This window comes from Scophthalmus maximus, chromosome 2 (assembly GCF_022379125.1).
Source record: "Scophthalmus maximus strain ysfricsl-2021 chromosome 2, ASM2237912v1, whole genome shotgun sequence".
In the NCBI taxonomy this organism is placed as follows: domain Eukaryota; kingdom Metazoa; phylum Chordata; class Actinopteri; order Pleuronectiformes; family Scophthalmidae; genus Scophthalmus; species Scophthalmus maximus.
The window spans coordinates 28,693,798-28,721,273 of NC_061516.1; the positions used below are offsets into that span (position 1 = coordinate 28,693,798).

General features: G+C 42.6%; 1 protein-coding gene across 1 annotated transcript in view; it reads left to right on the top strand.

The window, feature by feature from the left end:
- The window catches only part of serpinh2 (serine (or cysteine) peptidase inhibitor, clade H, member 2), a 104,953-nt gene that overhangs the window by 766 nt on the left and 76,711 nt on the right, over positions 1-27,476 (top strand). Inside the window, exon 2 of the mRNA XM_035625392.2 lies at positions 2,917-3,092. The gene's annotated coding sequence lies outside the window, so the exon portion shown is untranslated. The remainder of the gene's footprint in view (positions 1-2,916; positions 3,093-27,476) is intronic.

A 27,476-nucleotide genomic window follows, 5' to 3' on the forward strand; every position in this document is an offset into this window, starting at 1 on the left:
TTAAATTTTTTTTAGCTAGGAATCTGCATTATATGATGTTTTGGTGACTGTCCATATTGTCTGACTTTGCTATCTCTCTCTGCTCAGTGTCCACAAGACACAACTTATAGTTGAGTATAGTTGTAATATATTATTTCATGGTGTACAGTTGGTAAAGCTCCCCCCCCCCCCCCCCCCCCCCCCCGCCCGCGTCTGGTTCTGTTCATTGTGTACAGTATGTTCACTTTAGCCTTGGTCGGACAGCTCAACATTGCTATTTGTGTGACATAGCTATATATTGTCTGAAGCATACACACGGCAAATGCCTATCCCCTTGTCTTTATCTTCTTGCACAGGCAGCACATCCTTGGAGTCTCCAAGGAACATATATTTTCTATATATACAGTACATATACACAGTATAGTGTGACTGTGTGCGTGTGTGTAATAGGTTTGGGTTTGTGAGACAGCAGGGGTCTGTAGGAGGGAGGGAGGGGGGGGGGGGGGTGTCCCGCGTCCCGCGAGGCTGATTAGTGGACCCTACCAAATGTCATTAGGCGGTATTGAAAAAGCAGCCCCGCTACTAATGCATGGTAAAGCGAATGGGCTGTTACATTACCACAGCATCCAGACTAGGACTGTTGGCACATCAGCACGTCGTTGGTTTTTACGCCTGTGTGTGTGTGTGTGTGTGTGTGTGTGTGTGTGTCTGTGTGTGTGTGTGTGTGTGTGTGTGTGTGTGTGTGTGTGTGTGTGTGTGTGTGTGTGTGTGTGTGTGTATGTATGTGTGTGAGAGAGTGTGAGAGAGTGTGTGTGCGCGTGAGCGTGTGTGTTGCAGCCCCACATCAAATAGCTGAGGAAAAGATGACGGAAACAGAGTAAAGCACTGACACAGGAGAGGGAAAGAAATATGTGGACAACTCTCCACGCCTGCAATTGTGTGATATAGGTGCATGTGTTTCATGTACATTCGTCATGTATGTGCACACACAGGCCAGTGTTTAGATGTCTGCTGTGTGTGCACATATATATACAGATATCATGCTAGCAGATGGTCTGTTTGGACTTTGTGTATATGTATGCATCTAAAAGTTGTTGTCTCTATTCAAGGCTGTGTGTGTATGTGTGTGCCCTTGGCTCTGTGACTCCATCTACATTCTCCAAGAGATATCAGTGGCAGGGCCGAAGGATGTGCTTTCATTCAGTGGATGATAAAGTAATCACAGTGAGGGAGAAGTAATAACTGTCTGCTGTGCTGCCATTTAACCACTGCGGCCTTGACTTCCCTATTGACTGCGTTTGAGGTGTCTCATTCAGCTTTGTTACGCACTTTTGTGCTGAGTATGTGTCTGTGTGTGTGTGTTTTATAGCTATAGTGCTGTGTAGTGCAGTGACTGGCTGTTTACTGTGCCAGCTGTTAAATGTAAGAAGTGTACAAAAAAGCCCTGTCCCTCTGAAACATTAATCGGCTGTCTGTCTTGCTTTTCCTCAACGGGGACCGCAGTGAAGGGCGAATGTGGATGTGTGTGTAATCCATCGCCCCCCCCCTTAGCCGAGTCTGTCACAACATCATCTCTCATTCATTCCCTCCAGAATGATTGAATATTTACTTTCATTTAATGTTACTGTCCAAAATGCGTCGCGCAAACGAGGCGCACATATACACAAACACACATTCAGAGACACGCACACACAGCCAAGTCTACCCATTTAATTAAGCACTCTATGAATAATTCAGTTTGAGCCTCTGGGCTGAAGATAATTATAACGATCAGGATAATAATGTTTATTTTGCTTTTTATTGTATTGAGACATCAATATCTCCACAGTGCAGTGCGGACAGTTTGCGGCTACTCCTCCAACGCCTGAAGCACCACCTCTAATATCTGAGTGGCAGAGTGTCTGTGTGTGTGTGTGTGTGTGTGTGTGTGTGTGTGTGTGTGTGTGTGTGTGTGTGTGTGTGTGTGTGTGTGTGTGTGTGTGTGTGTGTGTGTGTGTGTGTGTGTGTGTGTGTGTGTGTGTGTGGTGTGTGTGTGTGTGTGTGTCACGGGGTGTATGCTTGAACATGTGTGTGAGAGGAAAAAGCCATTAAAATTAGCCGTCCTCACAATGCCGACAGAAATAGATGTTTTTTTGATTTTTTCCATGGATCAAACTATGGATTGATATCAATAAACCCAAAGTTTGCTGGTTGCAATTTTTCCGCCCGTGACCTTGAAAATTGTGTCTGATCTGGTTCCCAGTAGAAATAGAAAGAAATATCTGAACCCCTAATCCTCGGTTTTGCAGATCAATAATATATAATGTGATTACAGTTGGTCTCACTGTGCACAGCAGCTGCTCTGCACTGTAGGTGGCTTCTATCAAGCTCTGATTAGTCAATGATTGTCTATTCTTTGCCGGGCATATGGAATCAGCAGTCTATTCGCTCACTGTATAGTCATTGATTAACCCCGTCAACAGATGTGGGAACAGTGATTATGCTGTATTGTTGGTCTGCACCAAGGCATATTGCAACATGCTGGGTAGTCTTTTTCCAAATGGCTGCAATTTGCTATTCTTCTTGGAAGAATATTGTAAATCTTTTCTTCTTTATTCTGCAGCCGAGCAGTTGGGAGAAAATGGAGTGACACAGAGCTGAGTCATGAGCTAAATTTGATCCTGTGACATTTGTATCTGGGATGTTCTGTTCTTTTGACTGGTGTTGTTTGTTATTTACCTTGTCGCCACATATGGACTGTATGTTGGTACTATTAAAGTAAAAATCCTCCTCTTGTCTCATAGATTGTCTTTCAAAAAGTGCTTATCTATCTTCCCATTCCATACTTTATTTTCATCCATCCTCAAGCCTTTCCTATACACACATACACATCTATTCTATTAGGGCCTGAGATCCTTGAAGGCTACCATTGATCCTTCTCTGTGTCACCCCTCAAAGCTCCAGGGCTTCTGTCCAGACGCCAAGCCTCTCTGAGAGGCACTGGCACTGTGATGGCTTCTCCCCCTGGGCTTTAGCGGCAGGGAAAAGTCCATCTGTGGAGCTGGACCTGCTGGAGTTAACCGATCAGTCACCGAGGCTGATGGATGGCCCAGACAGACAGGAAGGTTGTTGGGGTACGTGTAGACGCACGCACACACGCGCTCACACACACACACACACACACACGCACACACACAGACACACACACACACACACACACACACACACACACACACACACACACACACGTATATACGGAAGCATACTGAACAACGGATTGACATATTGTGTGTGTGCGTGTGTGTGGCTGTGTGTGCGCAAACCCAAGAAACTTGAGAAACTTTCAAGTGCCTCTTGTGTCCCCTCAGCGTCCGCTTCATTTGATTAGTAGCTTTAGGGGCCCCTGCAGATCAATAATTGACTTTGGTAGCCCCCTTCAGCTCTGAATACACACATACACGCACACACATGTACAAAGCTCTGCTGCAGTTCATTTAGGCCAAGCCGTCAATCATCAGAGCGTGGAGAGGTCCAGTCTGGACCAGCCTATCTGGGATCTGGGACGCTCGAGGGGGCTGTGTGTGTGTGTGTGTGTGTGTGTGTGTGTGTGTGTGTGTGTGTGTGTGTGTGTGTGTGTGTGTGTGTGTGTGTGTGTGTGTGTGTGTGTGTGTGTGTGTGTGTGTGTGTGTGTGTGTGTGTGTGTGTGTGTGTGTGTGTGTGTGTGTGTGTGTGTGCGCGCGCGATATGTGGGTGAGATATAATGTGTCTGCTTGGTCCATCTGTCTTGTGCATGTGTGTGTTATTGTGTGTGTGCGAGTACCAATTAGTTCACGTTCCTTGTTATCCCTGCCATTAATGGCACGCCAAAATCAGCATGTGGGTCAATGTCAATAATCCTGAAATCAGACAGATTTTTTTTCCTTCCCTTTAATCCTCATTTATGATAACTTTAAGAAACAAACTTATTTGACATGTAGGTCAACTAATGGGAAAACAGTGTACACACACAAACACACACACACACACACACACACAGGCTGGATGATGTCATTACCCAATACAACCACAATCCCCTGCCACTGAATATTAGGTTAACTGCTTTGCTCAAGGGCACTTTGACATTAATTGTGGAGGGATGTTAGAGTATTGTATCATCTACATTTTCCCATGTGGTCCAGTAACTGGAACAGTTGGAACAAAAGAACCATTAGGCGACCACCTGCAGCTTTATAAAGTGGATAAAAGACATTAAATAATGAAAACAGCAGTACAACAGTCCATGTTGCATACCCAGATAAACAGAACAAAGGCTTGTGTTATAATTATCCTTCAAGTCCTTTTTTTTTTCTAGAAAGTTTGAACGCACAAAGTATTTCAACAACAGCAAATCATCAATACTTAAGTTATATGACATACGGTCAGATTTGTAAGAATGCTTTATGGCACAAAGCAGGAGCACATTTACCAAAATTTCAAATAAGCCAAAACTAAATTTAATATCAGCCGATATGGGCCTTTCACAGACATATTGGTATCACTGCCTATGTTTACCTATATGATATCTTTTATGGTACGGAATTAACAATGTCGGAAAACATTTGCATTTATGTTTACATGTGACGTAAAATAAATGTGTCTTTTCTTAATTCAAGTTCTATATATTTGGTTTTATTTGTGTTTTTAGATCGGCTGATGTATCAGTATCGGAAATCTTGTACTCCCTAATATCAATATCGGCATTGGCTCACAAAAGTCCATATCAGTCGGGCTCTACTCAATTCCACTTCCACTGTTGGATCTCCAGCCTGACACTGACTCAACTGTTCAGACTGTGTAAAGATTCACTGTCACAAGCTGCAGGGCCGTTGTTGCCATTTGTCTTTCTTTTTGCTCTTCAAAACAAACTCACCATTGAGGGTCCTTTAAGGCAAACAAATGGCCACATCCTGTGCGTCTAGAAGTATCAGTGATTTATATGTGGGGTTGATTGTAATTGCTTGGTGCAGTAGGAGTCTGGCAGACTAAAACAGCAAATTTCTCAATTAGATGAAACATTCATTTAATATTTCTCACTGTCTATTATAGAGCTGCAATAATTAATCGATTAGTTATCAACTACTTATTTAATTGCCAGCTATTTTGATGTTCATTTAATCAGTTTAAGCACATTTTATGGAATATGTGAATATTTTCTGGTTTCTTTGTTCCTCTGTGACAATAGACTGAATATATTTGGTTTGTGAACAAATCAAAACATCGTCTCAGGGTTTGGGAAACATGATCCACATTTTTTCATCGTTTTATAACAATTCTTGGAACAAACAACTAAACTATTTATTGAGGAAATTATTGACAGATTAATAGATAATGAAAATCGCCCGAGTCTGTAACACTGGTAGACCACTGGTGAAAACTTTCAGTCTTTTTTAGAGTCCACATTAGAAGGGGACATCGTGCAAAGGCAGATCTAATGTAAGGCAGAAATTGGTAATTATTAGGTAATATCATATTTTTGAGGACTGATTTTCCAGGTTATATGAATATACCCATGTTTGAAAATTAACCTGAGGGGTGCACATTCATCCCGTCTGAAGGCGACCTCCGGTCAACAAATGCTGTGGCGCTCATTCCCCCGTGATCATTTCGGCGCCCGTGTGGTCAGCTTGTCCACGCTAAATGGAAACAGAGTGTTTGACAAACAGCTTGTCCACCCACAGGCGCTTTTTCTCTGTGAACCTTTTAGATGCCACCACAGCTGACCACATTGCTACACACTCAATTTCACACAGACACACACTGTCACCTTCCCTGGAGTGCGCTCTCTGGCCACCGAAACACAGCCCACCGCCCACGCCGCTGTCACTCACTAGTAGCTCCGCCCGTCTTGCTCTACCTTCCCACACACACACGCAGACACACGTAAATAGTCACTGGTCGCCCACACGTGCCAGTTAACCTACTAATGAGGCGGCACGGGTCTTGTTGTGTTCCGTTAGCCCCGTGGGGCCGACCGGCCTGTCTGCATGTCGGCTTTATTCCCGCCCACGCCGACTGCCTGATGGACTGCCTTGCCTAATTGACTGACTGGCTGAATTACTGACCGACTGTCTGGATGACAGACTGGATAAATGTGTAGCATGCTGCGAAAGTGTGGGCGTGGGAACTTGAGGAGAAGCGTGTAGATGTAGACTGGAGCATAAAGGGATGGAGAGTGGCCATATAGCTGTGAAAGTCTTGGCCAGAGCCAGGGATCGTAAATATATATTATTTTATTATTTCTGTATGGGTGATGGCCTTTTGCCCCCTACATACCAACTGCTGTCTGTATGGCCTTTTTCAATCAGACTCATTAAACCATTTCTAAAATTGATCTTGATCAATTCAAAAACATTTTTTAATCGCTTCACAAAACAAACAATGCCGTTTTCATGGCAACAAAGAGGATTTCATATTTGTGAATTTTGACCTTCACTTTTCCCCTGGTTTTCGTTCACCTAGGAAGTGTTGGCGTAGCAACTTTCTCTCTGCACCACACTGTGCTTAGTGTGATAGTGAACGCATTGTCAGCAGAATGTAATAGATCTGTATAGTAAAAAATGGATTATTCACTTAATTTTCCTCACATTAAAACATGTTACACACCACCTGTTCCCACACTGTGTCAAGATAATGGTTGGGAGTGCTCAGGCTTAGATGTAACAATTAAAAGCAAATGGAAGTTTGTTGTTTCCTCCACAGAACTGACGGACAGTTATTTTACTGCCCATTGATATGCAGCACCAGTCTCGAGTTACCTTTGAGTGAATGTATGGTGTTATGGATTTCTGTTATGCGTGTGTGTGTGTTCACGTGCATGCGCATGTGTGTGTGACTCCTGCCAGTCCCTCTGCGATGATCATCTATTGTAAGCATTGCGGCAGCCCGAACACTTGACTGCACCACTGTTAATTTCTCTCTCAGTGCATAAATTAATAGTTCATAAATAAGCGAATTAATTAAAGAATGGATGGGAGGAGAGAGAGGGAGGAGGAGAAATGGGGGAAGGAAAAACTTTCTCATCAGAAAAATTTAATTTCTCACTCCGACACCCACGAGAATGGTGGGTGGGATGTGGCGGTGTGGGGGCTCGGGCGGGGGGGTAATGGATGTGAGTGCGCGTGTGCACGTGTGTGTTTGTGCAAAAGGGATTCATTTTCAACCTTTCTATCACACCCCTCTGAGCACTGACACGTTGCAATGTTCTCCTTTTCCTTTTTTTTTCTTTTCCCCGAGATTCACATTCGACAAACATCTGTGCCTGTTACTGAACACACACACAACTAGAGGCCTGATAGAGTTTTTTTTTATTTTTAACTTCATCATGAGGAGCATCATGTTGATGCTGCAGAAAGGCACTGGTCAAGGTATGACTGTAGTTTGTTTAGCTAACTGATGTGTTGTTGATAATTAGTCCACCGATAGTGGATTTTTGAAGACACATGGAAAGGAAATGGCAAAAAGATTGACGATAGGGAGAAACACCCCTGTACAGAAAAAATACTAATTATGCCATATTACAGTAACGAAATAATGCCCATTATCGACAAATAAAGCTTTGGTTTAAAAAATGTTCTTTCATTAAATGTAAATTATATCAGCTACTCAATGACATTACCAATACCAGGGTTTTTTCCTGGGGTTAGGGGCTAAGGGTGCTCTCTGGGTTCCAGGAGTAGGAAGCGGTTGCAGGGTAGGAAATTGTTGAGGAACTTTTAATTTCTTTTAATTTTACATGTTGTTGTCGACCTTTATCCTTACATTTGGAATGTAGCAAAATACTGAACTAGAGCAGCATCAGTGATGTCACTATATGAATGCAAATTATATTTCATTTCCTTCCTGACTCCAAAATTTTAAGTTAAGTTTAGAAAGGTTTAAGAGCACACATATCAGTCACTTATCAGTCATCTTGTCCTCTGTCGTCCTTCTGCTGCTGCTGGTGCAAAAGTGGATTCACTGCAAGAGAAGGAAGGGGCTGGTTTTGAGGAGGGTCAGCTGTCTCAGCCTGTAGGTTTAGTACATTAAACAAACCTTTTGTCTAAATACTTTAGCAGCTTTTTCTCAGCCATATAACAAGTCACTATTAGTCTAAAAGCCTGCTGTGGTTGTGTGAAAGGTGAAAAATACTGACACCTGATGACACCTTGAAAATAAGCTATTGTAATGCTTTTCTAGTTTTCACCCATGAAGCAACTATCAGAGACAAGTTCCGCCGATATCGATTAGTTGATACTGACAATAGGTCAGTATGACCTTAAAGGGCTATATGTAAATTTTTGCTATTGCTACATTACCAAATTTGGCAGACACACGAGTTAAGCATCAAACAACCCTTTACTCGCTTACAGCTTTCTCCTGCAGTGGAAAGCACCGCCATTGTTAATGCTTATTTTTCTTCCATGGCAATCACATATTTTATTAGACTGAAGTTAGTACGCTAACCAGCTAGCCCTGTCGCTTTCCAGTAGCGAGTCCCTGTAGACTCCAGTCCGCCCTGAGGAAGTAGTTCGGCTCAGACGGCGTTTTATAATCCCTTGTCTTGTAAACGCAACAATGGTGTTTGGCATCACTGACCGCTTCCGGCAAGAACCTGCGAACTGTGGCAGAGAAAACTTACATATAACATGTTTAAACTCCACACCAGTGTCTCAACATTACAGACATCAGGGGAATATCAAGCAGAGTAGTTAGTGAGGGGTGGACATGAAAGGAGAAGCATGGCACTAGTATTCTAACATCCTATTAGAAACATTGGATTTGCTCCTTAGCCGTGGGACCAGTGTTATTTCAGTCCAAAATACTGTTTCCAATTGTAGCGAATACATTGCACCTTGTTGTAATGGCTCCATTCATAGTAATTTTACTGTCAAATCACAGAGCAATATTTTACTGTGCAGTACAACAGCAATGTTTAAAAGAAACCAATATAATGTGTTATTCCGTTAATGGAATATGTCTTGAGATGTCTGGATAAACAGCATAACAGATAACAACAGGAGTGTCAGTATCTTTTACTCAATCACATGACTGAGGGTTTAGGGAGTGGATAGATTTTTTTCAGCTTATGCTGAATGACAGTCATATTCTGTATGACCAAAAGCAGCGATCCTGTGTTTAGGGCGTATGTACATACTGTGGACCCATAGTTCTGATCAAAGTGATAACTCGATGAGCAGCTGATTTCTCTGATGATCTCCTCTAATCACCCACATCAGCGTATGATAAACTCATGTGAGTGGTGCTAATGACCTCCTGTTCTTGCCTGAACCGAAGCTGCCTTTTTGGCAGAAAGTGTGATTCTGATGCAAAGAAGTCTCAACTACGTAAAACTACTTCTCTCGAGTTAAAATATCTCCTGTATCTTCTGTTGTTTTAGGACGGCTAGTTTCCTCTCAAATGTCATCCCATGAAAATGTGATCAAGTAAACTTTAACGGTAGATAATAGTTGGTAATAGAGATGTTTTGATTCCAATACCAGTATTGGAAATGCCACCAATACTGATGAAAATGCTGGATTGAGCATCAGCGAATACATTAGCTCTGGCTTACGCTACACTTTTGGAAATCACTTTCTTCTTTGCTGCTTCAAAACGGCAATTGCGCTGTACTGTCACCGGCAAGTTCGCTGGAAAGTACCACAAGTAAAACGGCGATGTGTACCGTATTGTCATTTTATACTGTTGCTGTGAAAGATACAGACTGATTCTAAACTGTGGCTGCACGTTAACAGTTAACGGGTTAATCTGAGCCAGCTGTTAAAATATGTTATATAAGTTTCAGTTTTAAAATGCACTGGTATTAGAGGTACTTCAAGTTCAGGTATCGGAATCGGCATCGGAAGGGGAAAATGGTATTGAAACATCTCTATTCGTTAACCTATGGTATCCTAGGTTTCTATCCAATTTCATCATTAAACTAACTAAAGTTGTAATCAGAATGTCTCCAGACCTCAGTGAGCTTTTGAGCATTTGCATAAGATTGATATAGCTTGTTGGACTCTGTAAGATTAAAAAAAGCTGGTATTTGTTAAACCTTTTACCTTGTTGGTTAAATCCTTTTAGATTGGATTAGGATACATTATGTGCAAAGCCCTTTTAATGTTTATCATGTACTTCTATCCAGCTACTGTTTTGGTGGGCCACACTCCACATTGTGTCATGCCCCAACATCTTGTTTCAGATGAAATTGTGTTGACTTACAGAGGCCAAGCGGCACTGAAAAGCTGTATGCCTTTGACTTTAATAACAATATGCGTTCATTTTTGATACGCTGCATACTCAAAAATAATATGCCAGAGTCCGCAATGTGTGATAATGTGGCTCAGAATTGCTCATATGCAAAAGCTGATTTCCCTCGCTAGTCATTAGTGTTTCCAATAAACCATGGATTGGCCCTGTGCAGATACTTGGCCAGCCTTTGGGGCTTAAGGATGACTCCTTTGGGTTGGAACATGGCCACGCTGGTGAACAACTATGTTGGTTTGTTTGTTTTGATCCAATCCTCAGCACAGCAGGCTGTTTGGAAGACTTTCCCGAGGATTACATATACCATGAAAAGTAGATTACTACACTTACTGGATTCCGACCAACGACTGCTGAGGTCTGAGGTCTGCTGAGGTCTGCTAAGACTACTCAGATTCAATTATTTATTTTGGCGCCCTGCTTTTGGATGTAGGTCCTTGCAACTGAGTGAATTCCTGAGACGCCTCTTTGGCTCTTCATTGTCCTGAACCAAAAATGACTGTATGCTCAGTGGAAAAGAACAGACCAAACTAAACACCTTGAATCAATTACAAAGACAAAAAAAAAAGAAACTAGATTACCCAGTTGGCCAGACAGCTGTGGAGGAAACAGACTCTAAAATAGTTTTTTCTAATGGATGTTTTGCAGCCATGCCTTGTGATGACCTCTCTGTATCACACAGAGCTATATTTGGAATATATTTATTTTTGCAATGTTTCCAAACTTTTTCTCTTTGTGATTGTCCTGAATGTGCCCTTGAAGAGAGGAGCAGACACCACAGAGATCCTCCATGTAAAAGTGTTTTTAATTATTAATGCTGGCCCTCCATATTGGCAGAACTCCAGGCTGCCCTCTGGATGGCCACCATATTTCACTCACTCACTGCCATGAATTATTCTAACGCGCGCACGGATGCACGCACACACACAAACACACGTGCGCCAATACAATATACATGTCTGTACACAAACACGGCTGCAAGAATGCACACGTTGAAGGATGAACCCCACAGTGGCCATAAGCAAGCAAGTGCGCTCACCTCCCTAATAGAATATGTAAACACATATATATGTACATACACACACACACACACACACACGTCCTGATGATGCAATGCATCCAGTAAAACACAAGCCATTTACAGTACTTATCCTTTAGGTAAACACTCAGACACAGTATTTACGCAAGAATGCACACCCACAAACCTGCATACAGAAGCAAGTGTACACTCCCACACACTTCCATGTTCCTGCTCTATGTTATCTGACACATGACACACACACACACACATACACATACACACACACACACTTCACCAGACTCACAATGGATCCCTGGGCACACACGGTCCATTTGCAGTATTTCTTCTATTCAGTGTATGCCGTCCAGCTGTCAGCAGGCTGTCAGTGTGTTCAGTTGCCAGGCAAACAGCCCCGCCCCCTCCCAATAATAAAATATGCCTTTAAAATGTCACTCGCTCCCAAAAGAGCAAAAGCAGAGGCAACAAATCGATTCACATTAGTTGTTCAATTGACTTTGGCTTGAACTCCCCCTTTGTCTCCCCCATGTTCTCTTTCTTTCTTTCTTTCTTTCATTCACTTGGTTTTCTATTTTTTTTAAACCCTCTCTCCCTCTCTAGCTAGTTCTTGCTTTGTCCCCTCCTTGTCACCTGCTTTTCCATTTTGCTTTTTCAGTTTTCAGGTTTTCAGATATCTCCTCCTCTCCTCCGTCTAACTTCTCTCTCAACTCCTCCCTTTTTTCTCCCCCAGCTAATCTAAGCGAATGAATGTACCGGCGGCGGCGGCGGCGGCTTCAGCACAACTCCTATTCACTCTCCCCGCCGACCACCGCCGTGGCAGCACTCATTTCAATTTCCACCTCGTTTTAGACTTATCACATTGACATCATTAAGGCTCCCTCTCAGCAGCGCACTCATTCGTTATCCTCTCCGTTTTACACCTTTCTATCGCTGTCTCTCTCTCTGTTTGTGTGTGTGTCTCTCTCTCTCTCTCTCCCTCTCCTTATCCGTCTCGCTCATTGTCAGAGGATTTAAAAGGCTCTTTCTTTGAGAGCGCTGAGTGTCTAGGCTTGGTTTTTCATCCCAGTGACAGAAACCTGTTGGAGTCTCCTTATTCAGAATGAAAGAGTTGGACATTTTTGCCTTTTTAAAGAGGATAGCAGGGAGCAGAGTTGGGCTTGTAAATCTGAAAAAGTGTCATGCGGCTCATTCTGCTGCTCATTTCAGAAGTGATATTTCTCTTCCCAGTGCAGCCTTGAGGGATATATTTTATTCAACTTTTTTAGAGAACCCAGCAGAGGATTCCATTTGGAAGGAAATGAAAGCAATAATTAATCTTAAATCTAACATAATAACCTGAAATTGAAAACTGTTGATATACTACTGAACCACTAGGCTAATCAAAGAATTGCTGCATTAACTAATGATTGTTTGAATGAATGTTATTGACGCCGACACAACATTTACATGCAAGAAAAAGCGACTGATTTCATCTTGTGCTTTGGTCTGTTGGTCCGACTAAGTAAAACACTTTATGGACATCACCTCGCGCTCACAATTTTCTGACATTTCAGTCTAAATTAATTTTATTATTAAAGGTAATCTTTGAGATGGGTCCTTGAAGTGTTCACAAGAATGGAAATCAGAAAATCAACACCCAATTTGAATCATTACATTACTGGGTGAAGAGCTACTTGAGATTTGAGATTATTTTGTCAACAAAATAATCCTCAATTTCAACACTGCACATCTCTGTCGTGGAGACTTTCCTCCCAAGGCTGTACTTTAAAACATCAGGGAGAAACAGTAGAGAAACACTTCTCCACCACAGTTTGGCAAAGTCATGCTTTAAGTAAAAACAATGAACTGAAATTGAAAATGTTGATTAATCTCTGTAATGAAGTGTATTGTGTCACGTGACGGGCCCGGACCACCCCTCTGCAGTGCTCTGTGTTTATACAGGCTGGGAACTGTACAGTATGTTTGCCCGACTACTTGCACCAGCTTATCTTCCAGCTAGCAGCATCTTGTTATCTACGACTTGGAAATAGAAGCAGTCATAATGTGTGGTACTTTATTCCACTTATCTCAGTGTAATGTTTTCTCAACACGGAATCAGTTTTGCCACAGTGTTGATACTTGACTTTGCGTATCCCATTGTGTTGTCCACATAAGAGGGGGTGGGGTTGCTGGGTCTCTGAGCCCTGCTGCCCTTAAATGTTTCACCTACATCATGTCTCCTGTTTGGCCCAGCTCTCTCTCTTTAGCTTATCTGACCAGCAGTGTTTTCACAGACGGTGTTTGACACGGAGGACCCTACCACTGGCTGGGCGGAGCTCACAGGTCAGGGGTCAAGTTAAGTGAAACTGGCAGAGGGAGAGGTCAGGAGAGCGAAGAGAAGAGAATACAAGGAAGGGAGATAGAGGTGGAGGAAGGTTAAGACCCCAACTGAAAAAGAGCCCTAAGTTAATATCCCTCGCCATCCCCTGTGCTTTAACCCCGGGCTAAACTAATATGGCCTCTGCTAATGAACAAAAGTGGCCCACATCTGCATTGTTAGTTAGGAATCTCCGCTACCATCTTGGATCAATTCAAGGGTAAATAAAATCCGAGTGCCAGGTCCATTTCTTGGCCTCCAGTGTCCCGCTTGCTACACCGCAGGTTTTTCACAAGCTGGGAGTCACAATGCAAGACTGCGCCCCAAGGGAAGAAAGTGAAAACTTTTCCACCCCTACACACACACACACACACACACACACACACATATAGAACTCACCTCCCATCTATAAACAGAGGCCCAGGACAGGGTGCGGTCCTGTGGCCAGCGTTGGGGTGGTGTTTGGAGGGGGAGAAGGTACAGGTTAGAGGTTGGTGGCGACAGTGGCAGCGCCGCGGTAAAGCCTTACGAGCTTGGCGTCATGCACCCAGCGAGTCGCACCTCCCTGCCATGGTAGCCTGTAAAGACGTTTTTAAAATCCAACAGCCCTACTCAACAGGAAACTGAGGTTTGCTGATGGGATTTTTTTTCCTTTTCTTTTTATAAACATCAAACGCAGCATGTCCTAATTAGTATCCCGTGTGCGTATGCATATCTGAGTGGCTGTGCATGTGCGAGCGTAAATGCGTCCGCCTCTGTGTCATCGGTCCGCGCGTCCAGCATGCATGCTCACACCGGTGTGTTTTCCTTGTGCATGTCTGTTTGTGTGTGCAATGTGTGGGTGTGATGCTGTGATAAAAATCCAAATACGGGTGCCACATGGGATCGTTTATCTCGCGACACACCACTTCTGTCTAATTAGCGTGAAACACAGTAAAAAAGTATAGGCAACTGTAATTAAAGCAGGGGCTCAAGATGTGTGTGTTGCACATATGGTGCGAATGTGTGTTTTTGTGTGCAGTGTGTCTGGGTCCCTGTGGTTTTTCAGGTAAAGCTATCACTCCTGTCAGAGTTAGTGTGCATATGTTGTACCATTTCATTCACACCCCATTGCCTTCTGTACGGAATCAAGTGAAAGATTAGGGATTTTTTTCTGTTTGTGAGTAAGCCTTAAGCCTCAATTTCAGGTGGGGTGGTTTGGGTGGTTTCGCATCGAACATTTTTGCAGCAGTTTCGATGAACTCCGGAGCTGCCTTGCGTCCTTCATCTGTCCAGGTGAGAGCGGAGCGTTCGACTTTACAGCGATACCGTGAACGCAACCCTCTCTGCACTCCTCCCAGACAACTGCAGCATGTTGTGGTAGCAGTGAGAACATAATATGAACAGGAAATTGCTCCGCAACGCAAGGGTTTATGGGTATATAGAGACAGATTATAACGTATTAAAGCCAAGTCACTGATGCTTGGAAAGCATAACAGAAAAAAATAACCAAGGGCAGATTTCAGTCTGGGCTGATGCTCGGATTCTATTTTCGTATATATATTTTTTAAAGCAGAGAAGGTTAATTATAAGAGCACAAACCCATTATGCTAAGCTGAAGTTTAAGGAATTATTTTGTTTTATACCCCCTCCCCAGGGCTGAATATAGGTTGTTTATTTGGCCCTTGGGAAAGGGGAAGTTACCAAAAGTCTAATAAATAGAATATTAAGGGTTCTGTGTTCTTTGAACTTTGGTTCACCTGTATTTAGGAAACAAATTTGCAATAGAGCCCGACCGATACAGGGTGTTTGGAGCAGATTCTGAAGATTTTGGAAAGAGTAAAACATTTTGGTAGATATACTGTACATGTGTATAGGTTGTTGTTATATGTTGTTGATCCATTCTGAGTGTATGTGAGGTTTTTATTGTTTCTGTTCAGTTGCCTCAGGTCTATAAATGGAAATAAGCAAGTTGCAAAATTTTGTACAAAGAATCTTTTCTCTTTGTCTGCGATCTTTTTTCATAATGTCATCATGGTTTGTAATATCGGACAACATATAAGCCCATACCCATAAATCTGTGATGGGCCAAAATATCAGCCGATAAAATCTAGTCTAGTTATTAAAGCAGATGAAATTTGACGGGATTTCAGCCAAACAAAACTCAAATCTGGCACCGCAGCTTTAAGAGAATGTACCTTGATATACGGGTCCTGCAGTTGTATATAACTCTGACTCAGGTTCTCCGTCCGCCTCTCCGTTGTGGTGACATTTTGTCTTTGCGTCATCTTTACCATCCTTGTTGTGATGCACGTCGAGATTTTGGGAAAACAATTTGTCTCGGCATGGAATGTGATAAATGAAAGCCATATGTCTTTGCGAGAACAGATTGAGCCCTGTGTGTGTTGACAGTACATTTTGTCCCAGCGGGGCTTTCATCTAAGCCTTGACATTTTCAGACAATATTGCGGTGTTGAGCCACAGTTAGGATTTTTCATAAGAGAGATGTATGTGCGTGCATACATGTGTGTGTGTGTGTGTATCTACTAACATTACGATCATCTCTCTCCCTGTCTCAGTGTTTCAGTGTATATGTCACAACACTTATTACTTTCTGCTGTGTGTGTGTGTGTGTGTGTGTGTGTGTGTGTGTGTGTGTGTGTGTGTGTGTGTGTGTGTGTGTGTGTGTGTGTGTGTGTGTGTGTGTGTGTGTGTGTGTGTGTGTGTGTGTGTGTGTGTGTGTGTGTGTGTGTCTTTGCGCGCGTGTGTGTGTGTGTGCGTGTGTGTGTGTGTGTGTGTGTGTGTGTGTGTGTGTGTGTGTATGTGTCTTTGCGTGCATCTGTCTCTGAATTCCTTTGAATTCCTCTCCCTGTCACTCTGTTTGTCCTTTGTTTTATAAGACTGTCTGCGTGTTGTCTGGGGTTGGAAGACACATTCTTTTCCCACAGTTATCTGTCTGTCTTTCCTCACTCTTGTCTTTTATCCAGGTGTTGTTTTTCTCCTTGCTTCGCCCGGGCATCGGTGCCATTAGGGTGCACAGTCTCCACGGCCTTGTAGCTATCTGCCTCATGATATTTGAACTAATGCTGCACTGTAGTACCAGGCCCGTGAGCAAATGCCTGGTAAAAACAGGCTTGCCTCTCCTTTCAGCTGTCACAAGGAAGGGCCCGATAGAAGCTTCAGTTTTATATTTCAATATACTTATCTGCCTCTGCTGTACAACAGGGAAGAAAGAAATGTCTGCGGGCCTGATGTATTATAGATGCGTGAGAAATGCATCAAGTGCGATTTCTACCACTGTAATTACCAGTTTATACAGTAAACCATCAATAATAAATACATAAACATGTCACCTAATTCATAATAACAACCCTTTACATGGTATTACCAGTTTATACAGTATTTAGCTTGTCCTTAGGATATGTAGGGTGGGGCATAAAGTTAATTTAAAAATACCTATCAACTGTTTTACTAAATTACTTTAAACACAACATTTGGCATCTCTGTACTGCAATTCTTTGTGGGCTGACATATATGCTGATACCATTATCTTAACATCAACCAGTCCCACATACCACCGCAGTCATAGCCTAGTTTGCTTGTCCCACAATGGGTCCAAAATACACACGACTCTACAAAAAAACACATACAAGAAAAAAAAAAAAAAAAGAGTCGTAATGCCACAAAGAACAGCTTGTGAAGAGAACCTCACCACCCATCACTAGATGCCAGAAGCCTGACCTCTTTTCAAAAACGGTCAGCTTAAGTTTACAACTGTTTTATTTGTGAACTGTTTTCGTAGGTGAGGAGTTCCACATGTGGATTTCCCAAAGAGAGCATGATGTCTGTTTCATTTGATAAGGCACTTTACAACTCCCTATAGCATTTATGGTTAAGATTAAGATTATAATTGAACATATATAGTTCCTTAAGGATAAAGCAGATCATAATAGCGTCACACCAGCCTCCAATGCTATTATCGTACTACTTTGTGAAGTTGACTTGGCTCCGAGACTAAAAATATCATTGTTTGCACAGTTATTGAGTTTATGAGAAGAAATATTGAAATTTATTCAACATTTTTATGGAGGTTTTTCATGAAAGAGAAAAAACACGTGTCAATAGCACAACTCATGTTGGCAGATTTCTGTTTGGTGGTTTCAGGGTCCTGTTTTGTGCATGCTGACATCATCACCTCCCTATCTCCTCCACAGTTTGTCTCTCTTCCTCTCTCTATACCTCTATCAAACTGAACCGCTTGATTTAGACTGTGTGTGCCTGTGCCGCCACATCTGCTACTTATCTTCACAGCGTGCATCTCCTGTGGAAGTGTGTTTTATGCACATATCTATATTTTAACTGTCTGATTTTTTTCCTCTCTTGATGGTTTGGGTTCGTGTGTGCATGTGAATTTGTCCACCACCGTATCTGTTAAGAATCTGGATGGAATGTTTTGACGTTGTAAATCTTGTGCGTCCACATGAGTCCTGGGCTAGTTCTGATTACTTGTGTCTGCTGTGTATGAATATGGAGATCTGTTGCATGTCTTTTATCTGCATGTTATGCAGTTCTGATTTCCCCACACACCTTTTATAATATGTATGTGCTTGTGTGTGCATGTCTACAGAAACCTGTGATGAATCTGCATAATGCATTATGTTGCATGACTTTGATGTTTAATGTAGATTATGTGTATCTGAAATTTCTGCATGACTCACTAGATTTTGTCTTCCCAACATGAGTTTGCATGTTTCACGTGTGTGTGTGTGTGTGTGTGTGTGTGTGTGTTTGCCTGCCTGCTTGTGTATTAATATGCAAGAGAAACAGCTGGCGTGGCTAATGGCTGTCCCTCCCCACATCCCTCCCAGATCCATCCTCTGTTCCACACTATGCACACTCATCCGAACACTGCTTCTTCTTCTTCTTCTTCTTCTGCTTCTCTTCTCTCCTCAAGGCTTCAAACAGAAGGAGGTGTGTGTGTGTGTGTGTGTGTGTGTGTGTGTGTGTGTGTGTGTGTGTGTGTGTGTGTGTGTGTGTGTGTGTGTGTGTGTGTGTGTGTGTGTGTGTGTGTGTGTGTGTGTGTGTGTGAGGAGGAGGTTTGAATGCATTGTAGGGGGATGGCACCGTGGAATAAAGACAGGTGCAGCTAATGCTGTAAAAATGAGAGAATATTGAAAATGGGTTTACGTTAACGTAATCAGATGCAGATTTAAAATGAAAACTAAAAGCATTGTCTTGGAGTCCAGAGAGAATGAAAGTGAAGTGGAGGAGTGGGAGGAAGAGAGAGGTTCAGCATAAGTGAGTTCAATTAGCAGAATTTAGCCTATTAATTATTGCTATTAGCTACATCACGCTGGGATGTGAGTGTGTATGTGTGTGTTTGTGTCCGTTTGAGATTTGACATGAAAGTGACTTAAGAGCCATAAGCAAGAAACTCTGAAATGCGAGAAATGAACACGCATAAATGCAGGTTATGGAGATGTGGTTTGCATTAGCATTTTTGAGTGCATTCCTGCTCCTAGTCACACACACACACACACACACACACATCAACGCACACACACCGGCACAGAGAAGTCGTAGTGTGTGCAGCGGTGCAGGGCATTTTACCCTGGAGTGTGTGTGCCAGGCTGTCGCGAAGTGGGTGCAGTTCGGCGTCCTGTCTTTTCTTCATAAAAACGCCACTCAACTCCTCCGCCGAGGAATCGGGAGCAGCTGGCGGCATTTTCTTTTTTTCTTTCCCTTGTCTTTTCCTCTCCTTTTCAGGCAACTCCAGTTGCCTCTTCATGAGTCTCTTCCTCTATTTTTAGTTTCCTGCTTTCATTTGTGCATTTCTCCAGTTTACATCCTTCTCTTTTGTTCCTTTATTCTTTCTCTTTACTTTTCTGTTGGATTTTTTTTCCCGCCTGGTTCGCCGGCTTCTCCAAGTTCCAAGGCCAGGCACTTCGCTTTTCACCCACCCCACAACACATGAATCATTTTTATTCATGATCAGACAGGCCTGTGAATGATGCTGCTGGGGGCTCCAGGGGCCAACTGTGCGTCTGAGTTCTGTGCAGTGATCGATGGTGAGAAACAGGCTTGAGTTTTTTTTTTTTTTTCCTAACGTACGTTCTTGAACTATTTTCAAGTTCAGATGAAAATAATTTGCGAGGGTGAGGTCATTATCCAGCCGCTGCACTGCCAACACACGTACAAGCCTACTGTGTTCCTCTGCAATCATACACACATTGTAGTTGAAGGAGTGGGGAGACTGATGGGGGAACTAACAAAGGAAACCTCACACCACCCACCCTCCCTCTCTCCCTCCACTGGCTTGGAAGCTCACCAGCGCCCCCTGCTGCCAGGAGTTGTCACTACAGAGGGCCACTTGTTGCCTGCCCATCACTCAATTGGTTTAATTGTGTTGTTATTTATATATTTCACCATTGATTTGTCTGCTGAGGCCGACATGGCTCTAATCCACAGCGACTGGCTGTCGTGGTGTGATGGATGGAGCAAAGCCAGTAAGCAAACACAATGCAAGACAAGTGTGACATGCGTGTGTGTGTGTGCGTGTGTCTCTGTCAAACTGTGTCTGTGTACAGATCTGCAACACTGTCTGACCGCATGTGTGTGATTGTGTGTATATGCGTGTGCACACGTGACAAGCATGCGGTAGGTGCTGAAAAAAAAAGGCAAGAAGCGGGACAATGTGTCACAATTACGCTCGGGGTGTCACCGTGAAAACGGCGTTAAAGCCAGATGAGGTGGTGTTTACCAATATGAACAGACAAATAGAACAGCATATTGGTGTCAGCTATCCCCCTCTCTCATTCTCTCTCTCTCTCTCTCTCTCTCTTTCTTTCTCTCCCCATCCCTTGTGGCCATGCTTCCCCTGTCTGTCACTTCCTGTGTGTATTTATGGGTGTGTGCCAGTACAGTAAATGTATGCAGTGTCTGCCCCATTTCTTCCCCGTGCTTGTGATTTGATAGAGAGGAGAAGGGGGGCAGGCAAATGAGAAAAAGTTCTGCAATAGATCCAGGACTGGAAACAAGGTCAGTGCATAAGGACGAAAGAATGGAGGAATTAAAAGACACTTTAAAAAAAAAAAGAGTTTGGGGAGAAGCAGAGCCACTAGATAATGACTAGATTGATATCTATATAATGATATAAAATGGTATTACGTTCAGGACCTTTAAGAAAGTGACTAAATTCAAACATGCTCTATATGTAATCTCATGCAGCCCCTTGTCATAGAAATGATCTACTGCAACTGTTTTCCCACTTGCGTTGTGGTAGCTGGATTTCCTCAAGAGGCAGGTTTTTTTTTATCTATTAAGTTTTTTTGATGAAGCGCTACATGTTCAGTATAAATGACAGCAGCGTTGCCAGGAGGTAACTGGGGTGGATGGTAGTCGTGGGAAGTGCGTGACTGTGCCACCAGAAGTCTGCATCCCCAGCCCAGTTTGGGGTTAGGATTAGGCAACAAAAGTGCTTTAGGTTAAGTTTAGGGTAAATCTACCCGGAATTTGTGTGTCAGCTGATACCGAGTACTGATCCGAAGCCAGTGCGTTTGAAAAAATACTTATACTCAAAGTGCAGCCACAGCTTATAAAAAATAAAAGACCTTTAGATTTTGAAACAGTAACAGTATAAAACAGCGCAGCAACAACTTCAAAACTAAATAAATCATGGAATAAATAACAATTCCTTTAAAAACTGTGAACATGCAGACAGAATTTAGAAAAATAAAATACTTAAAGTCTCTATTAGAGCTGCAACAGTTAATCGATTAATCCATTAGTAATCTACTACTAAATTAATAGCCAACTATTTTGACAATCGATTAATTGGTTCAGCCAAATTTCACGTTTCTCTGCTCCTCTATGACAGTGAACTAATTTGGATTGTGGACACAATAAAACATTGACCTGGGGTTTGGGAAACACGATCAATATTTTTCACCATTTTATGGACCAAACAAAACAATTTATTAATCAAGAAAATGAATGACAGATTAATCGATATTAGTCGAAACTAGTCTATATCTTTTACAGTGACAGTATAAAACAACAATCCGCTACATATAGCCTTTTTACTTGTGGGACTGTCCCAGGAGAATTATTGCCAATTCCTTACATTTTCACCCACTCTGGCTAATGCTATACTACCAGAAATCATTTCTTCCTCGCCGCTCTAAAGACACGACTGCTGTTTTGGAGTGGCAAAGAAGTGTTTTGTGGAAAAATAAACGTTCAGTTTTATCTGTGTGAAACTGTTTTAAAGACGTGGTATTGGATCGGTGCATAGATTTGGTTACTTGCCAATGGCCGACACAGAATTTTCAGCAATACCGTAGAAATTTCCAAAACTGGTATCGGAATTAGAACATCCACAGTAAATCTACGTATTTTGACAACTTGGAGCCAGATCTAATATGGAACCAGTTATCTGAACGCATCCCTACAGAAAGGTGAACAAAGACGCTGTAGAGAGTGAAGACACATTAGTGAAGGACAGAGAAAGGAGAAGGCAGAGAAAGAAGATGGGGCTCTCTAGAGATAGATGGAAGTCTGAGAAATGAGAAGACAAACAGGAGAGATTCTATTTCAAACATTGCAATTGAATCGACATTATTCCTCCCCAGGAAGCAATGACTGCAGAAATGCACTAAAAACATTACAATGAATATGTTATGCACTCCAAAGTACCAGATTGATTCAAGAAATTGGCTACACCTATATACTTTATCACGTCTGCAATGCAAAATGTATAAGTGCATAAATGCTGAGAGAGGAGTGGACTGACGATAAAAGAAAAGACGAAATGAGTGTGTGTGTGTGTGTGTGTGTGTGTGTGTGTGTGTGTGTGTGTGTGTGTGTGTGTGTGTGTGTGTGTGTGTGTGTGTGTGTGTGTGTGTGTGTGTGTGTGTGTGTGTGTGTGTGTGTGTGTGTGTGTGTGTGTGTGTGTGTGTGTGTGATGACTGTGAATGAGAGTTGGCAAAATGGGAAGATTGACGAAAGGAGGAGAGAGGGTGTGAAAAAAGAACGTACTTAGCAAAAGGAGACAGGAAAATGCTTGTTAAGAGGATGGGGCGATAAAAAAAGCTGATAAAAGGAGCGAAATATGCTTTAGCTGGAGCCTGTGCGACCGAGAAATTATCTAAAATGATATAAAAGAGCTTTATGTGTGCTCACATAAAGGAAAGAACACGCTTAATGTGCAGTACCGCACTTTCCTTCCCTAAATCGCCCTGAAACCCCCCCCCCCCCCGATCCAAAAAAACAACCAAGACATTTCTTTAAACGTCTTCTACTTATGTCGTTTACTTTCAGGCTCCAAATATCATAAAAGGCACGTGCGTATGTGTGTCTTACATAGATGTTATCATGTGTTGGATTATGCGTGTGTGTGTGTATGTGTGAGGGAGTGAATGTGTGCAGTAAGTGATGTTTGCTGTAAGCACTCAGCCGTCCATGACAGTGAAGTGGTGTAGTCCATCCAATATCCAATATCACCCTAATTCCACTATTGAGCTACATGGCTGCCAGCTAGTACTGAGTAATACTTGACACACACACACACACACACACACACACACACACCAAAGGCCACAGTGAAATTTGGTATTGCGTTTTCTCGATGTTGTTTTTTTACATCGAATGGAATGGTTGCATCCCTCATGTTTGTGTTCAAGTAAAGTAAACACACATTTTAATTCACCAGTGAAAATGATCCTCACCCTCAACTTGAACTTGTACACTCGAATCCTAAAAACAGACATTTTCCTAATAAACTGCAGGACAGAGTCCTCCCCGGAGACCACTTTTTTTTTAGGGTTATCCACTCCCAGGGGGGCCTTTTTTGGCGTCATAGGAGAGTAAAGACCTGGTCCACTCACACTTACACAAACATCCACAGACACTGCACCTTAAAACCAGATTTATGACGGTGCCTTTTATGCTGTAGTTCCACGCACAGCCACGCACGGCTCCATGCAGGGTCATATTTGTCCCATACTTCATCCCATTGCACTCACCTCACAGTTTGTAGAGGAGGAGCAGCATAAAATTGAGCCATAAAGTGAATATGTCTCTCATGTCATGCTACGTTCTCGTGAATGTGGTCGGTTGTAGCTGAAGAGGCAGAGGAATGTTGCTTGGATATGAGGCTGGAGAGGGAATCTGAAGGACCGGTCATTTTGCCCGTGATGTTGTGATGACTTCATGAGGGCAGTAGGAGATGGTTATCTCATCTTCGATATCATAAACACTCTAAGCTCTCTGTCTGAACTCCACATGAGGCTTATGAGATTGCACAGCTTTCTGAATCGCAGTGACAGCCCCTGTGAGGTCACTCTCTCCTGTTTAATAACGGCATAGTTGTAAAGTCATATCAAACTGTTGCCTCATTGCAAAGCACGGCAGCAAACCATTATTAGTTTCCAGCGCTGGTCCGTCGTCTTCAAAGGTTTGCCCGCAGTGAATGGCTTGAACCAACAACTGCACAAATAAGAAAGAAAAGTTACCGATTACTCCACAGATTCCCTGTCTTTTTTTTTCGTGGCACTTTTTTGTGCCACTTGGTTTAGATTTCATTTTGGAAGTTAAAAGGAAAACAAACCAACAGTGAAAGTCGAGTTTCTATAACACGATATATGCAGTGATGTAGTGGAAAATGGAATAATCTGGGCGTCCTGAGACTAACAACAACTGGTGTCATAAAACTCACTCCTGTTGGTGATGCTCTTAATGATGTCAGTGATGAATTTACCTCATAAATATTCCACGTCAGCTTCCAAAGGCGGGTAAAGTCTATTCTGCAAAAATTGTAAACCAAGATTAGGCAAGTCTATTTTGGTGCGTGCAAAATGTATCCAAATGTGAAGTGGCTGCCACTCTGCCACAGAATAGAACATGGAAAATGATGTTCGGGGGAAAAAAAGGCTCCAGCAGGCTACAACAAGACCTTTCCTGCCTGTGTGGTCTTTTCTCTGATTGAATAGTGCCATTACTCGCAGTTTTAGACAGAGAGAGGCCCTGGGTGGCTAAAAAAAAACACATTGTAAGAGTGGTAAAAGGGCTGAGAGAGCGAGGGATAGATAGATTTTGCACACATCTCGCTTTGGCCTTTAAGAGGCGGAAGCTGTCTCTGGTTTGTCATTTAGTGATGAGCACGTGAACAGAATAGGGTCGTGACTTAAGCTGAGCACTGAGACAGACAGAAGAGCATGGGGAGAGAGAGAGAGAGAGAGAGAGAGAGAGATGGATGGATGGAAGGAAAGCTGGAGAGAAGGGAGGATGGAGACAGAGGGAGAGGGCTGTGAGCAGGAGGGAAAGAAAGGGAGGAGAGAGAGAGAGAGAGAGAGCGAGCAAGGACAGCAATGTGGAGAGGATGACAAAATAGAAAGGGAAAGGGCAGGAATGACTCATATTGCAATGGAGGAAGAGGAGGACAAGAGGAAGAATGGATGGTAAACAAAAGGATAGATGGTGTTGATATGAGAGTGTTGAATGGTACTTCTGGTCATTGTATTTCACCCCGTGGATCCTGTTTGGGCAAGTCGGAGCATTTATGTGTGTGTGGGGGGTGGGAATGATAGGGACTGTGAATTAACAGCGCAATGATTGATCGATTGATGATAGTATCATCAAGAGACAGATGTGAGTTCACACCCATATATTGAAACACCAACACGCTGAATCTGTATGCCACACACACACACACACACACACACACACACACACACACACACTTTATGAGCTCACGCGCACACCATCTTGTGATCTCATCCTTCCAGCCACATATTGTAGCCCTCACTCCATCACAAAGGTCTCTCTCTCTCTCTCTCTCTCTCTCTCTGTCTCTCTCTTACTTTCTTTCTTTCTTTTTTCTTACACACACACACACACACACACACACTTACACACACTTACACACACATACCCTCACTCAAATGAAAGAACACAGCGAGCGTCCCACAGCTGGACACTGATGAGTGAGAGAGAGAGGGAGGGAGGGCGTTCGACCTGCTGTGTGAACAGGCAGTATTTCCATACAAATCAATGGAGCGTCAGGCCAAGCTCTGGGACACATCAGGGGACAAGCCTGGTCACACACGCGATGAAGCTTCACATACCCTTTACACTGCGTCACACACACTAACACAGGCAGCCAGCTGGCAGGAGTTAGCACATCCAGAGGGTGGGTGTGCAGACAAGGTTACTTCCATAATAAAATCTGCTGCACCGACTGCTGCTACTGAACATGTCAGGGTTTATTTTAAAGAAGAATCCAGTTTAGTTGCACCTAACTGTATGTACAGAAAAAAAGTATCTGCACACTTCCATCTGCGTACTGTGGTGTTTTTTCATATTGGTTTTGCAAGGGCCCTTTTGTTCCTATTAAAGTAAGAGTTAATCATTTTTTGGGGGGGATTCAATTAATTGCTTTCTTTCTTGCTTGGCTTGGAGTTTTAGATTAAAAGACTGATATCTTATATTTCCCGAAATGTTGAATTCTTCTTTAGAAATCGTAGTTCTACAGCACACACACACACGCGCACAGATATTTCAGACGGTAGTGTGCTTCCAATTTTTTTTTGCATGGTGGCAATTCCATTGTCAGTGGATGTAAGCAAACAGCTGACATGTTCAGCCTTCTCTTTATGTTTGTGTACACTTGGTACTCTTAGGATACATCCACTACTATAAGTTTCCGATATAAAACAAATCACTGCTGCTACGTTTAAGACTTTTTAACACTCTACTCCGGAGATTCTGAGCGCCTAAAACTGAGAACGAAACGCTACTCGCCCAGTTTTAGTTCAAAAACTATGGGGATGCGTTGGCGTATGGATGGGCAAAAACCAAAGACGTTTGGTAGCACTGACACAGTCACCTGCATTAGCTGCCTGATTGGTTCTTATGAGTCATGACATGACTACTAGCTGTAAAGGCAAAATATTGTAAACATGTACCGACTGTAGTAGTTCTACCTCGCCGTCGGTCCAACACCTTTTCACCATTGTTGTTTCTCGTTCGTAGTATTTTCTGTAACTTAGTAACCAACTGCAGAGTAGACAATCTGCTTCCTGTTTACAGGAATAGTCACGTGTTATATACCTTTTCAGGTGTGTTAGTATAGATGGGGTTTAATTCTGATATGGAACTGAAACGGTTGTGTGGATGGAGACCATTTCAGTATTAAAATTACATTTTAGTTGTTTTAGTAGTAGTTTGGATGTAGCCTTACTTCCAAAAACTATGTCATATACTCTAAACACAAAACAGGCCTTTTCTAACCTCTTCCTAATGGGATCTGCCATGAAAGTATGTCTTGTTTATGCAGTTAATATAGTTTGTTTCAAGGCTTGCTTTATCTGCCCTCATTTCTTTGCCCGATAGCCACTTGCAATGGACAAGTACATCAGCTTGCTGAGAACAATTCAGGCCTTTGATGAGAGATATGATTCATGCTTTAATTAGTTTTCACATGTGTGGATATGTCGTCTTCTTTTTCTTCTTCTCCGCCATCTTCTTTGCTTGGACTGGGGGTTAGTGTCACATCATCTCCAAACCACAAATACAATTATTTGAGCAGGACAGGTTTAAAATTTTCTGGCCTGAGGATTGTCAAATCATCCCAAATACCGTCTAATAGAAATGCCAAAAAAAAAAAAAAAAACCACTCATCTTTAAACCCATAATGTTAAAACCTTACTGCACACCAATTTTCATCTGCTGTCCTTTGTGATGGGGAACAGGAATTAGAGTAAGCATATTAAAAAGGATAAGATAGTCACCACAAGCTTGAACAAATCATCCAGTGATGAGGAGAGAAAAGGACAGAGGGAGCAGAGAGGATGGAAAAAGGTGAAT